Here is a 6,647-nt window from a genome sequence, read left to right as displayed (position 1 = left end):
TGAGGCTGAAGGGTAATGATGAGTGGGAGAAGAGAAGGGATTGGCTGGAAGCCTGGGAGGTCCTGATCCAAGAGGGCAATTTCCAGAGTTGGAGATGACAGAAGTGGGGCAGTGGCTGATGCTGTGGCTATAAAAAGGAGGTGCAGATAGGGACCACTTGCTTGATGAACCGGAGGAACTTTCAGGCCACTGTTTTTAAGGTCTTTGAAACCATCCATGGTAGTCAACCTTTTGTTGACTTTTAAGTCAATTCTTAACTCTAATTTTTCAAAAGAAAGATTTCCAAAGGTGAGAAGTGACAGATGCAAATTTAACCAGCATGCATTCTATTGCATTATTGAGTCCTTGGTGTAGGTGTTGAAAAAGGCACACGTTTCACATTGACCTCCTTGAAAAATACTTGTGGATTTTACCATTAATAAGTCCCCTTTGGTTCTCACTCTCCAATTAACTGTGTGATCGTCTCACAGTATTTTGATCTGGACTGTAATTCTTGTTATAATGATTAGCACTTCATAGCTTAGATTCTGTGAAGAGCAAGATAAATTGCCTTCATTTCTTCTTCTTGGTCAACCACACGTAGCACTTTATAAAGAGAATGATCAGATTTTGCACTCTCAAATGCCTTTTAGCTGACTTTTGAGCAGAATATATACTCACTTCATTTTGTAGATGGATAAACCAAGGCTCTGAACAATTACTGGACTTTTCCAAATGACTCAGTTTTTTTCTTTAAAAAAAAAAAAAAACACAAAAAACTGGGGGCATTTGCTTAAGGAAAATACATGGAAATGGTTAGCAACTGTGGTTTCTAAGTTTTATTTTTGGTGAGATTCAATCCTTCAAATGATTGAATTTTGCAAAGGAGAGACTTTGTAACTCATTGCAGTGGCCCAGAATCTGACACATTGTATGCTTTCAAGATATATTTTTAAATGAATGGATAAGTTGTATCATCTCTTCATTTAGTTTTATTTAGTCAAGTGTCTTTTATTAGTTTTTAAAACATTTTCAAGCTTAATATTTTAAAACAATAGTTACTCGTACAGCTTTTTTAAAACAGCAAATTCTTTTTGGAGAAAATTCAAAAAAATAAAAATACATATACACACCCTTCTGGGAGACATACTACTGTTTACTTTCACTTATTTTGCAACTTGCTTTTTCACAGAACATTGGGTCTTAAAGATCCATGTACATTAAGCACAGATAGTTCCATATCCCTCTAAATCTGGCCTTTACTAGTATGGCTGAATCATAGTTTACTTGGTTACTTCCTTAATTAATGGCATCTAGCTTATTCTCAGTTTTGAACTGGGTGTGGAACAACTGCCTGGTTCAAAATTGGGAAAGGAGTATGACAAGGCTGTATATTGTCTCCCTGCTTATTTAACTTATATGCAAAATGCTGTGCTAGATGAAGCACAAGTTGGAATCAAGATTGCCTGGAGAAATATCAGTAACCTCAGATATGCAGATGATACCACTTTAAGGGCAGAAAGTGAAGAGGAACTAAAGAGCCTCTTGACGAGGGTCAAAGAGGAGAGTGAAAAAGTTGGCTGGAAACTCAACATTAAAAAAACTAAAATCATGGCATCCGGTCCCATCACTTTATGACCAAAAAAAAGCGGGGAGGAGTGCAAAGTGGAAGCAGTGACAGATTTTGTTGGGCTCCAAAATCACTGCAGATGGTGACTGCAGCCTTGAAATTAAGACACTTGCTCCTTGGAAGGAAAGCTATGATAAACCTAGACAGTGCATTAAAAAGCAGAAACATCACTTTGCCCACAACGGTCCTTATAGTCAAAGCTATGGCTTTTCCAGTAGTCATGTAGGGATAGGAGAGTTGGACCATAATGAAGGCTTGAGTGCCAGAGAATTGATGCTTCCAAATTGCGGTGCTAGAGAAGACTTTTAAGTGTCCCTTGGACTGTAAGGTGATCAAACCAGTCAATCCTAAAGGAAATAAACCCTGAATATTCATTGGAAGGATTGATGCTGAAGCTGAAGCTCCAATATTTTGGCCACCTAATGCGAAGAGCCAACTTTTTTTTCAATAGGAAAAGACCCTGATACTTGGAAATATTGAAGGTAAAAGGAGAAGGGGGCATCAGAGGATGAAATGGTTAAATAGTATCACTGACTCAAAGGACATGAATTTGGGCAAACTCCGGAAGATAGTGGAGGACAGAGGAGCCTGACATCCATGGCGTTGCAGGGTTGGACATGACTTAGAGACTGAAAAACTGTTATTCTCAATTTTTTCCTATTTTAAAATTTGCTGCATCAAACATCTTAGCACATTGCCTGCTTACGTGCCTCCATGACCATTTCTTCATGTTTGTGTTAAGCAGTGAAACTGGAGTTCATAGAAAAGCCCAGTTTAAGGTTTTTAGATACTACCAAAGTGCCCTAAAGAGTAAAACTGCAATTTATATTTTCACTGTCCATCTGCCCACACCTCCTTGCCTACATTTAGTGTTAGCAAACATTAGTTTTTACCAGTCTGCTGGGTGAAATATAGTATCTAGCTAATTTTGAGGAAGTAACTTTGTTATTATAAATATAAACATATATACTTCTATGTAATGAATAGATGTGCATGTGTGTGTATGTATGCATATGCAATTTAAATATTAATGCCTACCACTCAGCTGACTATATTGTCTTTAGGAGCATCTTTCTAATTATGCAGCAGTAATTCATTCCTTTTTCTCCTGTGTATGAATATACCAAAATTAATGTTTCTACACTTGTGAACATTTGGACTGTTTCCTGGTTTTTCCTCTGATGCATTGTCTGAAATCTGAGTTTTCTTGTGCATGTCTGCTGGTTCACATGTGTGCAGGAGTGTTGCTAAGGTATACCTAGCTGTGAAATTGCTGCGTCTTAGGGTACAGTGGAGACTACCAGTTGTCCATCCAAATCCATTCTCCCCAGTCCATTCTCCCCACCTTCATGGAAGGTATTCAGATAGACATCTTCCCCAGCTTTCCTTTTAGTTGGATGTGGCTGTGTGACTAAGTTTTTCCCAGTAAAATCTAAGCAGCTTTCCATCCTGCTACTTTGAGATCAGAGCCTTAAGGCAATGGACACACCACTTCCATGCTCTCATCTCTCTTCCCTCTAACCCAAATCCATAGGTGGTGGTGACCTAACTTCAACTTTGCAGAAAATGACAGAATCCTAGAGGATGGCAGAGCAACGACCTGAAAAGTTTCAAAGACCCTGATCAAAGTTGACCATGAGGATCAGAGCTGTCCCACTAATCAGAACTATAAACTTCAAGAATGAAAGGTATCAGAAAAATGAATTTCTTTACCTTTAAACCATTTTACTGTTAGCATTTTATTGTTAGTATCTTTATTGTAGCAGCCTGTACCTCAATTACTACATAAGGAAGCACATGTTAAACCTCGCTGATGCTATACTCCTGCCCGAAATGTTTGAAACAATTGATACCCCCATTAACAACATGTGAAAGTTCCTGTTGCTCCACATCAAACCAACCCTGCTATTGTCTGACTGTATTATTTTTGCCTAGTGGTGTGAGAAGTATTGTCTTGCTGTTATTTTCACTTGCAAATGAGGTTGTGTATCTTTGCAAATATGATTAGCTCATTCACATTTCCCTTTATCTGAAATGTCTGTTTGAATTTTTAGCCCTCTTTAATATTGAGTGCTTTTAATATTATAGTCAAAAATATACAATACAAAATTTTCATTTTAATCATTTTCAGTGTACGACTCAGTGATGTTAATTACATTCACAATGTTGTCATTCACCATTTCCCAAACCCTTTCATCACCTCAAACAGAAACTCAACCCATTAGACAGTAACTCCCCATACCTCCTTTCCATACCCCCTGTTAACCTCCAGTCTACTTCCTGTCTTAATGAATTTGCCATTTTAGATATTTCATACAAGTGGAATCATACAGTATTTACCCTTTTGTGTCTGGTGGAAAAATATGGAACACTTCATGAATTTTTGTTTCAAGGGCTATGCTAATTTCTGTATCATTCCAATTTTAGTTCCAACACACTGTCAAAGCAAGCACTTGGGCACTTTTTAAATGTTTCTTTTTGGTTTGGAGAATTCCTTATGTATTCTAGATATGAATTCACTAAATGGGTTGCAAACATTTTCTCCCAGTATTTGGCTTAACTATGTTTACGGTGCTTTTTTGCACTAAAGCTTCTTATATGTAGTCAAAGGTACCTATATTTTCTTTTGTAATTTGGGCTTTTTGTGTCTTATTTATAAAATCTTACTCCAGCCACTGCTCTTCATTAAGGTATTCTGTATTTTCTTCAAAAACATTTTTAGAGTTTTACCTTTAATGTTTATTTTTAATCCACTTGAAATTGATTATATTTGGTGTGAGAAAAATATCTAATTTTAACTTTTTCAAATTTTCCAGCATCATTTACAGCATGGTTTATCCCTTCCCCAGTACATTGTAATTCTTTTTTGACATGGATTTTTCCATCTATACATTGGTCCTAAATCGCTACATCACTTCCACACTGTTCTATTTATGGTAGCTTTATAATAAGTATGAAAAGTTGATCAGGCAAGGCCTTCCATTCTTTTGTCTTCAAAATCGTCTTGGTTGTTCTTGTCTTTTTGCCTTTGAATTTGGGGTCAAACAATCAAATTCTTAAAAAATAGTGTGAATGCTTTTCTTGTGTTTGTATTAAAGTTATATTTAAAGTCAGGGATAATTGATATCAATTTTCTTATTCATGAAAATGGTGTATCTCTCTGGTTACTTAAGTACTCTTTAATAGAGTCTTATACTTTTTTTCCATACAAGTCTTTTAAAACTTTCTTTAAATTTGTTCTAAAATACTTCCATTTTTATGTTGTCAAATGCTATGATATTGAAAATTTCTTTTTGTTGATGTTTAGGAAAGCAGTAAATTTTTTTCTCTTTTTAAAAAACTTTTTGTAAGAAACACCTCAGGAAGAAGGAACCACCCCTATGGACCGTTGAACAGGGCCTTTTATTGGGCGGTCGCTCTCGGGCAGAACTCCCGGGGGCGGGTAAGTCCGGAAGAGAGGGGGGCTCTGCGAAGCAAAGGGAGTCAGCGGGGTAAAGGGAGTCTGCGGGGGGGGGGGGGGGGGGGGTGCGGGGGGAAGGAGTCTGCGGAGTCTTCGAGGTGTGAGGGGTGGGGGAGGGGTTTTATAGCCCCGGCTGGGGCTCCCATATAAGGAAGAAAACGCGGGCTCAGCGGTGATTGGTGTCCAAGGGCTCCGTGTCAGCTCCTGATTGGACGGCGAGGGCTTCGTGTCGGCTCCTGATTGGTCGGCTTGGTTGCCGGCCCGTCTCCGGGGCTTGTCTGCAGCGCCCTCTGCTGGGACATGTCCCGACATGCCCGAGCATGCCTCAACATGCCTGGGCATGCCTCAACATGCCTGACCTTTCCCTGACCTTTCATCCTGACCTCGCCCTGACCTTTCATCCTGACCTCGCCCTGACCTTTCACTTTTTATTTTCTATTTAAGTATAGCTGATTAATAACGTTGTGATAGTTTCAGGTGGACAGCAAAGGGTCTCAGCCATACATGTCCATGTATGCATTCTCCCCCAGGCTCCCCTCCCTTCCAGACTGCCTCAAAAGATTGAGCAGAGTTCCCTGTGCTATATAGTAGGTTCTTGTTGATTATCCATTTTAAATATAGCAATGTGTACATGTTGATCCTAAACTCCCCTAACGCTCCGTTTCCCTTCAGTCTACCCCCTGGCAACCATAAGTTTGTTTTCTAAGTCTGTGAGCCTGTTTCTATTTTGTAGATAAGTTCATTTGTATCATTTCTTTTTAGATTCCATATATAAGGGATGTCATACAATATTTCTCCTTCTTTGACTTACTTCCATCAGCATGGAAATATCTAGGTCCATCCTTGTTAGGAAAGCAGTGGATTTTTATATATTGACTTTTTATCAGCAAACTTGCTCATCTCTCATGTTTGGTCTAATGATTTGTTTGTACAGTCTCTTGGGTTTTCTAGATAATCTTACTATTTATGACCCAATATGTTCTTTTCCCCCCGCCTCCTTTCCTTTCTTTATAACTTTCATTTCTTTTTCATGTTTTAGAGTGCTGGCTAGGACCTGCAGTAAAATGTTTAATAGAAACAAACAGAGCAGTTATCCTTTTCTTTTCCCCAGCTTCAAAGAGAATGCTTCTGATATTTGATCATCCAGTGTATTATTTGCTTTTGGTATATACCATATTTCAGATAAGAAAGTTCTTTTTTATTTCTTTAGTTAAATATTTTTAAATTATGAAAAAGTTCTGAATTTTTATCAGAGGTTTTATGTGTCTGTTGAGATGAGTATATACATTTTGTTTTTTAATCAGTTAATGAAGTAAATAGATTCATCTAAAGTTAGACCATCCTTACAATCCTAGGAAAGCCCAAATTGGTCCTATTAAAAAAAAGAGAGAGAGAATACAGTACATTTCTGGGTTCAGTTTGATAATATTTTATTATTTATTTGTGCATTTATTTGGTCCTTTGTTTTCCTGTACTGTTCCTAACATGATTTTAGAAACATCATTGACTATTTGGAGTAGAACTCACTGGCAAAACCGTCTGGATTTAATATTGTTACCTTTTCATTGCATAGATTTT

This window comes from Budorcas taxicolor, chromosome 1 (genome assembly GCF_023091745.1).
Source record: "Budorcas taxicolor isolate Tak-1 chromosome 1, Takin1.1, whole genome shotgun sequence".
Taxonomy (NCBI): domain Eukaryota; kingdom Metazoa; phylum Chordata; class Mammalia; order Artiodactyla; family Bovidae; genus Budorcas; species Budorcas taxicolor.
This window is presented reverse-complemented; position numbering follows the sequence as displayed.